Consider the following 10,038-nt stretch of genomic DNA (forward strand, 5'->3'; position numbering starts at 1 on the left):
ACACTTGAAAATTGTTGCCATAACTATAAAAAGCGTTGCCTAAAAGAATAGGCGACATTTTTAAGGCGTCTCATATGCGAGCGTTGCCTATTTTCTGTGGCAACGTTTTTCTCACTCTATGGAGACACTATTTATAAACGTCGCCTATACTATAAGAATAGGGGACGATTATCTTCCACATCTAAGGCAACACGTTTTAAGCGTTGCCATTTCTAGTAACAATTTATAAACGACCCCTAAACATTTTATAGGGACAGGATACAAAATGATAATTATTTTAAGCCTTGAATCCACAAAACCACATATAACCAACAACGTAAAAGCAGAAAAATAGATAATCTATCTTACTTTTTTAGATTTTTAATCATTGGAGGATTTCAAATGTTTAGTAACAAAATTAAAAACTACAAACTTGGAAATTTGTTTTAACCAAATAGCCATTTAAAATTCTTAACTTTCTCTTTTAGATTTGTTTTATCCAAAGAGACATTTAAAATTCTTAAGTTTCTCTTTTCGAACAGTACATTAAACCTTCAAGTCATTATATGTACAAATATACTGCAAAAGAACATTATCCATGTACATCAACAAATATTACAATCATAAAACTACAAAATCAGCCTACAATCTGATTAAACCCAGTCTTAGAACTACAACAAACTTAAAACATGTAGAACTCCAATATTAAAACTCATATAACTTAAATAATTCAACCATCCTAATTAACATTTTTCTATAACATCTATATAGTATATCTTTATCTTGGACCTTCTGTTAACATCAACAAAAAGCTATCTGGAAGAGTTTGTGTGAGCTGCAAAAAAAATGAAATGATACAAATTTCAAACTTCACATTATAATGTAAATCTCAAATGTTAATATGTTGAATTGGAAACTCACGTGATTAAAATCACAAGTATGACTCCAAAAGCTATCCTTTTGTAACAAATTAATTACAACCACCAATATGAAATTGTAAAAGATAATACTCATATTGTGTTGCATGTCATTTCTTTTAGAATTTATAATGACAACATGTATTCCTCTCTAGTGTAAGCTCAAAGACTAAAACAAGATTCATAAAGAAACAAACAATAAAATGGTATGTATTCATCCATCCAAGGTAGTACTTTTCAACTAAAGGTCATAACTTAGACAAGAAAATTAGACAACCACACAATGAAAGAGTAGGCATTCATAAAAATTACCTTTTACAATTATTAATACTTGATCAAGAGATCTATCTTCCATCCAATCAAGCTGCCTGGGAAAAGAAATAAGCATTTCAAGAATACTAGAGCTACAAGGTGGTAGTTTTTTAAAGGTTCGGGCTAATCACACCAGTTGAGTGTGTTCAAACTATCATCCATAGCAGCAAAATAAACATCTTCAAGTCAACCAACAACATTAAAAGATATTACTACCTTACAAAATAAAATTCCTAAATGAGTTATTTTGACAAACCCCATTCAAAAACAAAGAATGTAGGCCATGTTCAAAACCAGTTGAAACTAAAATTAAAGTTAACTATTACATTGAAACAAGCTTAATCCAAGATACATATGAGCAAACAAATGAAAAAGTTATATTAACATTGAACATTCAATCTTCTAGCTTCCAAATCAATATAATAACATTAATAATTATATATACAAATTCATATAAATGAAATATTAAAGGTATTTGATTCTTACCGGAGTTGGGACAAGTGATAACAAAAAGAGGGAAGAACTTTGAATTCAAACTCGATAATTTCAATTTCGGCAGATCCAGGGGTTTGATTTCGGTTTTGAGGAAAGCTAATTTTGATTTTAGAGATGACAGTAGAATCGATTTCGATTATAGAGATGAAAGTCGAAAGTAATTTTGGTGGTCAAATTCGAAATCGATTTTGGAGATGAATGTCAAAACCGATTTGGGTTTCAACGGTGGAAATCGATTCAAACTATAAGGTGAAAATCAAAATATGTTTGGAATTGGTTTACGAGGGAAAACAAGAATGAAATTTGAAATCAAATCTGAAAACAAATTTGAAAAAATTGAGTGGAAAACAGAAAGTAATATGAGAGCTTGAAGAAGAGGTTCCTGGAAAATAATTGAAACGATACGTTGACCTAAAACATAATAGTTTTTTTTATTGGCAAAAAAATACATAATTTTTATCGCTAAATTTTTTTGGACTAATAATGTTTTGTTTCTTTATCATAGATTTTTTTTCTACATGTACACCACTGAAAATAAAAAGTATAAATATATAACTGACCATAAATTTCATTTCGGTTTTTTTAAAGTTTAAGTGCAACTTTTTCTAATATTGACACTATTAAAAATTAATAGTGTACTTATATTATTATATAATATTTATATTGTTAACAAAATTTATTACCATTAATAAATTCATAGTTTCTGTTATAAATAAATATAGGTTTCTTATTTTATCGCTATTTAATATTATACATATATTCTTATATTATTGTTATTCATTTTTAAATGAAATTTATATAACATTAATTATATTATATAAATTGTATGTAATGCAACACTTAAAATATTATTTTGTATTATTTAAATAAATTATTATTGTTATAATATTTTTAATTGAATAAAAAATTAAAATAAATCAACAATTTTAAAATAATTAAAATTAAAAAGTATACTACATATAATAAATAAATATAAAGTCTTTGGAGGGATAATTACCGTTAAATTTTTTATTGATGTTAAATTTATATACAACACTTAAAAAATGTAGTCTTTGGCTAAAGAAAATACAACAATAAAAAATCGATCCCATAAATATCTTAGGGGTCATTTATCAAGTATTGTCAAACAAATGCATGAGTACGCTTCAAAATCGTCCCCATAGAGAGTTTAGGGAACATTTATACGTTGTTGTTAAAAAATTGTTGGCATCAAGTATAAAATGTTGTCAGAAATATATTTTAGGCAACATTTTTGACATATTGCCTAAAAAAGTGTTGCTAGAGACAATAAAATAATTCACAAGTACTTAAAGTAATAGATTTCTCAAGTATTTTCTGGTTTGGATAATATGAAAGTGTGCAGAAAATATCTTGGATAAAGTTAAAGAATGACAATGTGAATTTCTGAAAATTTCTAAGAGTTTTGATTGGAAGAGGTGAAGAATGTATTTGAAATATGAAGTATATGTAGATGTTCATAACACCCCTTTGAAACATCATAAATTTCTGTATTTTAATCATGAACCATTGCCGAGATTAAAGGAAAGGTTTTAATGAAAAGGTGTGTGAGAAGGTGCTATGGAAAGATGTTGTTTTTAAAAAACGTTCAGCAAGCAATCGATTGCACCTTTGTGAAAATCGATTGCACAACTTCTAACAGCCATAAAAATTCAAAAATTCTTTAGTGCAAATCGATTGCTTTAAAGTGCAAATCAATTGCACAGTCAAAAACAGAGGCAAATATAGAAAATCTTCAGCAAACGATCGATTTACAGTAAGTGTAAATCGATTTACACATGGTGAAAATGCAGTTTTTGCTTAAGAGCTTTGAGATTTAAGAATGAGTTTGCTATGCAATTATGGTTTGATCTTTGAGCATCTAAGACTTAAGTATTTGGTAAGAATTGTTATTATACCTTTTGAAAATTGCCAAAAGCTTGAATTAACATCTTTAGACATGATGCTTAAGCTTTAATTATCATCTTTGCCTTCTTGTTATTTATGATTTGTCTTCATCAAAACAAAGTCCTTTCATTGAGTATCTTGATTTCACATATTTTTCTACTTAAAAATTTTGCACAATGACTCTCAATTTTCTTTCTCTTTGTTTTTCGTTCACGTTCTTGTAGTTCAACATTTTCTTCAATGGGATAGTGCTTCTATATATAGGACTAAAAAGTAGACCGTTGAGAAGGACAAAATGTCACTATCATTTCTAGCTGGCATAACGGCTTCTATGAGATCGTGGGAGACAAGAGCACCCAAATTCCATTGGTCGTACATACGTTCTCACCAGAGTGGAATGGGTACTATATTGTTGTACTATTATCTTGTGCAAGTTTTTGATCTTATATACTAATGAAATACTTATGATCTGAAGTAATGATGAGTACTGAAGAGACCATGTTAGATGAGTATTCTAAGAGTACCAGAGTCTTCAGAGTCAGAACCTTGTCTTCAGAGTTGACAGAAACAACTAATTTGAGAAACAATTCTTGATTTCTAAGCTAGAAGCAAAAGCTTATCGAAGCTGGAAACCTTGGTTTCTGATTTGGAAGTGACAACTTATATGAGAAACACATGGAGATCCTTTTTTGGAAAACATTCAATATTCTTCTGAACTGCTGATGTTTCTTTAGAAATGGATGCAATAAATCTTTTGAGGTGTCCCAACAATGTTTTTGATGATTTATTTAGATAACTATCCAGAATCAACTTAACAATTTTATCTACACACTTAAGAAACTATTAGAGTACAAAATTATTACATATAAAATATATGTATTTTTATCATCAAAACTAGAGATTAAATGCATTATCAAATATTGTTTTGACAGGAAGCCTCAGTATTAGATAGCAATGTCTGGATAAACTTTAGGGTGGTGTCCTTGTTCTTTATTTATTAAGGCCATTGTTGCACCCTCTCAGCCAACAAGTAAGGATAGCTACAGGATGTATCTCATTACCCATTTCCTCAAATAGACTTCTCATCGTAATGAGCTTCTCCAAAAGCCAACCGTGTTCAATGGTTCGTGCACCAACATGTTCCTCGAACACCTTTTTCTATTTCCAAAGACAACCAAGTAAGAAGGTATCTCATCTTTCATTGAAACTGAATGCTAGAACCGTTAAAGCTATGTGCATCTGATACGACACCTCTTCCATTTCCCCGACGAATAGCTTCCTTACTTAACAAATAAGAAAAGTCTTATTCAGAAACAAAATATTGAAGTTCCTTATCCCTTCGGGGGTTGGGACAAACCAAAAACACTAATGATAAGCAGCTTAGGATCGTTGATGAGCTTTTCCCATCAACTAATCTTCTCGAATCTGTCTCAACTATTTGATTTCTTTTGTTATATGGCTCCTCTATAAGAGATGTTTCAACGCCAAACCTTCTGGAATAACTCTCGCTTGTCGCGCATAAAGACAGTGGTAAGGTGCTCCTTGCCACTCTCTAATTAGCAGGGCCATATGCCTCTGTTTAATCCGAATCAAGAATGATAAAAGGGATCTAGTCTATGGATTTATGTGCGTGCAAGTACAATCGTCAGTTAGTTTTAATGATGACAACTGATGAAGCAACTTTAAATATGACAAATCCATAAGTCAAACAAATTTTTGATGTTGAGATTTATTTATTAAATAGGGAGTTGACTTCAACTGTCAAGTAAACTTTCTAATGATGGTACCTGATCAAGAAGATATATCAAGTCTCATGAGTCTAACAATTCAAGAATTCAATTGAAGTGCTAATCGAGTTGTTTAATCAAGTAGAGGATCTTGATATCCAAAAGAGACAAAATGTGAATGCTCACATAGTCCCACACTTAGCGTCTTAGAATGGTCTGTTATATTTCAAATGGCCAAGAATGATTTTTGAAGCACTTAGGAAATCCCACACATACAAAAAATTTTATCAAACCATTTTTTATTTCATAAAGCTTCTTGAAAACCTATCAAGAGTTGTATGGAATAGATTAAGAAACGTTTCTAATACATTGAGAAGTTTTTACATTGCCTAATCGATTAAGGATTTGATCCAATCGATTGGAGTAAGGTAACTGACCTCTCAATTAATTAAAAAACTTTTAATTGAGTAAACCATGTAGACATTTTAGGGTTTTGTTTTTTGGATTAGGGCTTCTATATTTTGAAAGCACTTGATCAATTACCAACTAAGTTTAGTCGATTAAAACTATAAATTGGTCCATTGATTATTTATTTTTTTGAACCAAATTTTTTTATATGGTTCCTCCTCATTTCTTTTGGCACCGAAATTCTGAATAGAAATCTCTTAATCATTCTTCTACTCTTTATACTTTTATGTACTTTTCATAAGAATTAGGGGTGTACTTGGATTGGGTAAACCCAATAAACCCAGTAAAACCCACACAAACTGACCCAAAAAAGTGGGTTGGATCAGGTTATTGAGTGAATGTGGTTTTAAAAAATGAAAATACATTCCAAATATTTAGGTTATGGGTAAACTCACACCCAACCCACAAAACCCATGGGTTATTGAGTGTCTATTTTTTGCTCTTTTTTGTAATTATGTAAGTGACGAATTTGATGTTTTTAATCTTGGTTGCTTCAATTTCAACCTTTTGAACATCTTTCACTTTGGACGTAATGATTTTAACTTATTTAGGATGCCGCACTTTGATTATTTTGATGCTAATTCTGATAAGTTGCAAGTATTTTATGCAATTCTAGGTATTATTTTAATATAATTTTGGTATTTGCAAATATGTTTATGATGAATGTTATCGTGCATTTAGATATTTGATGTTAAAAAAATAGCGATAATATGTTAAACTATTTATTAAGAAAAAATATGACACATCATTAATAATTATATTAGGAAGAAAGATAATTGGATAATCCACTAGCCAATTCAATCCAACCCACAAATTTATGGTTTTACCCCAACCGATCCAAGTGATTAATTATCTCACCCAAACCAGTGTACCATGTACGAGTTGGGTTATGGTCTTGGCTAAACTCAACCCAAACCGATCCATGTACACCCCTAATAAGAATTCTTTTAGTGTTAAAAGATAGAAAATCTTGTGAAAATTATTTATTTATATTTTTGTATTAATGGCTGGTTTAAGGGCCAATTAGTGAAGATATTATTTATTTATATTTATATATTAATATAAACACTAAGCCAAAATTGATATTTTGTATCGCCTAATTTAATAGCACTTTTAAAGAAAGTGCTATTAAAAAAGTGTTATTAAAAAGGAGACAAACAGATTTATAATAGCACTTTATGGTCGGACGCTATTATAGAATACAAACAATGTGATTTTGATAGCACTTTGTGAAAATACGCTATTATTAAACTTCAATAAGATAGCGCTTTTTATAAAACGCTATTAATATTCCATACTAAGATAACACTTTTCTTAAAATGCTATTAATAGTATTATTCAACTTTTTTTTTACAACAAATATTTTCCATTTAAATAGCACTTTATATGAAACGCTATAATTTTAGCATCCCAATGTTAGCGCTTCTTACAAAACGCTACAGTTTAAGTTAATAAAATAAAAAAAATAAAAAACATGCACTTTTCGTTTTCATGTTGCCTCCAAAAACCTTATCTCTTCTGCTGAACTTTTCATCTTGCCTCCAAATCTTCTCTCTCACACCGATTTCTCTTTTCCGCCGAGCCGTCAAACCCTAGTCACACCGTCAAACCCAGCCACACATTCTTTTCCAATCGTCAAACCCAGCCACACACACTTCTCCATCATAAGTACCCTTACCCGCCCGAAGACCACTCACAAACAAAACGATAAGTTTTGCACTAGGGATTTTATCCTTCCACACAACCATTCTTCTGCAACCACTCTCACCCTTATCAACTCTTTCTCCCTTCATTATTCATCACACTCGTTCTTCCTTATCATTAATGTCTCTCACTAACCTTAGAATCCCTTCCCACATCCTTATTTTCCACGTTTATTCAGCTCTCTCAACCCAAGCTGCAGTCCACTATCACCCGTCGCCACGACCTATCACCACATCATATGTATATTTATGCACTCGATCTATCATTCACTTTCACATTGTTATACCCCAATATTTGCCCGCATCTTTTTTAGAAAGAAGGCAACAGACTTCTGTCTAAAAATTGGGAGTTTCATATAATCTTGGATTTTTATTTCATAAATATCTTGATTTTATGAATACTCAGTTTTTAGAATTTTTCTTATACGGTATTTTGGTTCGCTGTTGAATTTATTCTTACACAAATGCCAAGTACTGTTTATTACTTCACACACGCTGTTTATTTGAGATTTATTTGCAGATAAATAGTACTGACGCGATTGGTACAGAACTAAATTTTGCAGGCGCAGAGTCCAGGGATTCAGACTGTACTGGTAACAAGTAAATTATTATTAGTTTTGTTTCCCCACTAATTTTTGTACTATATTATTATTTTCAAAATCTCTTCTAATATTTTCAAAATCTCTTCCTTTCTTTTCAAATCTCTTTCTTTCAAATCAAATCCTATCTTTATTCTATACATCTCTCTTTTCAAACCCTACCATACACTTTCTTTCAAATCCTACTACCACTCAAATTTTCCTTTTTTTGTACGGAATCACTTCATTCCCCAACGTCTCTATCCTTCTTTTCACTCTATAAATACCTCTCATTTTTTCCATAAATTCTCACATAAAATTTCAACTCATTTCTCAAACTTCTACCTCATAATTATTTTCTCTTCTTCCCCGGCAAAAATGGCAAAATGGATGGATACGTGTTTTCTTATGGTCATCACTGTCTTGGTGGTCATCATGTCCTTTTTCTGTCTGCATAGTCCTGAAAAATGCGGACCTGGGTTGCTTACACTACCGTTCATCTATATGTTGTTATTTATAGCATGGGTTTTTAATCGTCATTTTTAAAGTTTGTCGTATCTTTTTCTTTCAAATAATGTACCGTTCATTTTATTTGTCGTACTGTTCATTATATTATGTAATATTTGTACTGTCAGTATTAAATATCGTACTAACTGTCGTACTCTCGTTTAATTATCAAGATAATATTATGTGTGTTTATTGCTAGTTAAATATTTATTTTTCTGTGCATTAAATATTTTTCAAGGTTATTATCGGTAATTTCGTTCGCGTACGGTATATTTTATTTATTTATTATGTTTGTGTTTTTCTAACAACTCATGTAAATAAATTTTCACCATTAACACAACAAAAAACAAAAAAAAAAATTAACTTTAACTGTTGAATTTTCACTTTAACTGTTACGTTAATGCCCGAACAGCCAGTTGACAGTCAAATCCGCTGGCAGCACGATTCTCCGTGTTTTGTACCATCAATCAAATCAATCTTTTTCATTTCAAAATTCCAAGATTTTTGTTCTAGAAGTCTTCTGATAATCATATGATCAGCAAAGACTCAGCACTGCACAAAAATCAGGTACGCTTAAGTGTCTCCTACACAAACAGTCCCTAACTAGGGTTTTTGTTTTTTCTCAGGAGAACAAGTTTTTTGAGACCTCAAATGGATTCCATGAACCTCGATATGTCTCAAAGTACCACCAGACAAATTTTCAAATTTCAATTCACTCAGACGCACAGTCAGCAGCTCAAATAGTCGCCTGACGACCAGTTTGACCGAAAAGTCAACAAACAGTCAAAAATGAAATTTTTGTCAACATCCATATTTTGTCAAAAGATTCATCATTTGATCAATGGTTGATCATAATTCATCAAGAAAAGATCAAAAATCAACAAAACCCTAAGTTTCAAAATTAGGGTTTTCTCCTAAAAAGTCAACTGAACTTTGACTGGCCATAACTCTCTCCTCGTTCATTCAAAAAATTCCAACCAAAGCTTGTTTTGAAGGAAATTCAATTATCTTTCAAATTCAATTGATCCCATGGTCATTGGATTCACCATTTGAAAAATATGAGCTCAGACATTACAGGTCATTTTCAAAGTCAACAAAAAGTGGTTTTTTGTCAAAGGCCATAACATCAAGATAACTTCTCCAAATGAAAAAAAGTTTCCAAAGTAGCTTGTAGAGGACATCTTGAGGTTTCTAAAAAGTACAAGAACTCCTTCATATGATCAAAATTGAAGGATTTATGCCTTGTTGAAGTTGGCTATTTTTTGGGAAAATGCATGAAACCAACATTGATCAAAAATGTTTTTTTTCCAAAAGAGGCCAAGTTTTCATGATCCAAACATGATTCTAATGATGCTAAGGGCCTCCCACGACCAACCTAAGGCCCATAACATTTTTATTTCTTTTTTAGTTTAATTTTATTACCTTTAAAATTAAATTAAAAAGAAAT

At 30.9% G+C, this 10,038-nt stretch overlaps 1 long non-coding RNA gene across 1 annotated transcript; it reads right to left on the minus strand.

The window, feature by feature from the left end:
- Positions 1–224: 224 nt before the first annotated feature.
- On the minus strand, positions 225–2,127 carry LOC131625792 (uncharacterized). Its single transcript, XR_009290955.1, has 3 exons — positions 1,695–2,127; positions 1,209–1,264; positions 225–814 (listed from the first exon to the last, which is right to left on the minus strand). It is a non-coding gene; the product is annotated as an uncharacterized LOC131625792 (long non-coding RNA).
- Between the last annotated feature and the right edge of the window lie 7,911 nt (positions 2,128–10,038).

This window comes from Vicia villosa, unplaced genomic scaffold (genome assembly GCF_029867415.1).
Source record: "Vicia villosa cultivar HV-30 ecotype Madison, WI unplaced genomic scaffold, Vvil1.0 ctg.000236F_1_1_3, whole genome shotgun sequence".
NCBI lineage: Eukaryota > Viridiplantae > Streptophyta > Magnoliopsida > Fabales > Fabaceae > Vicia > Vicia villosa.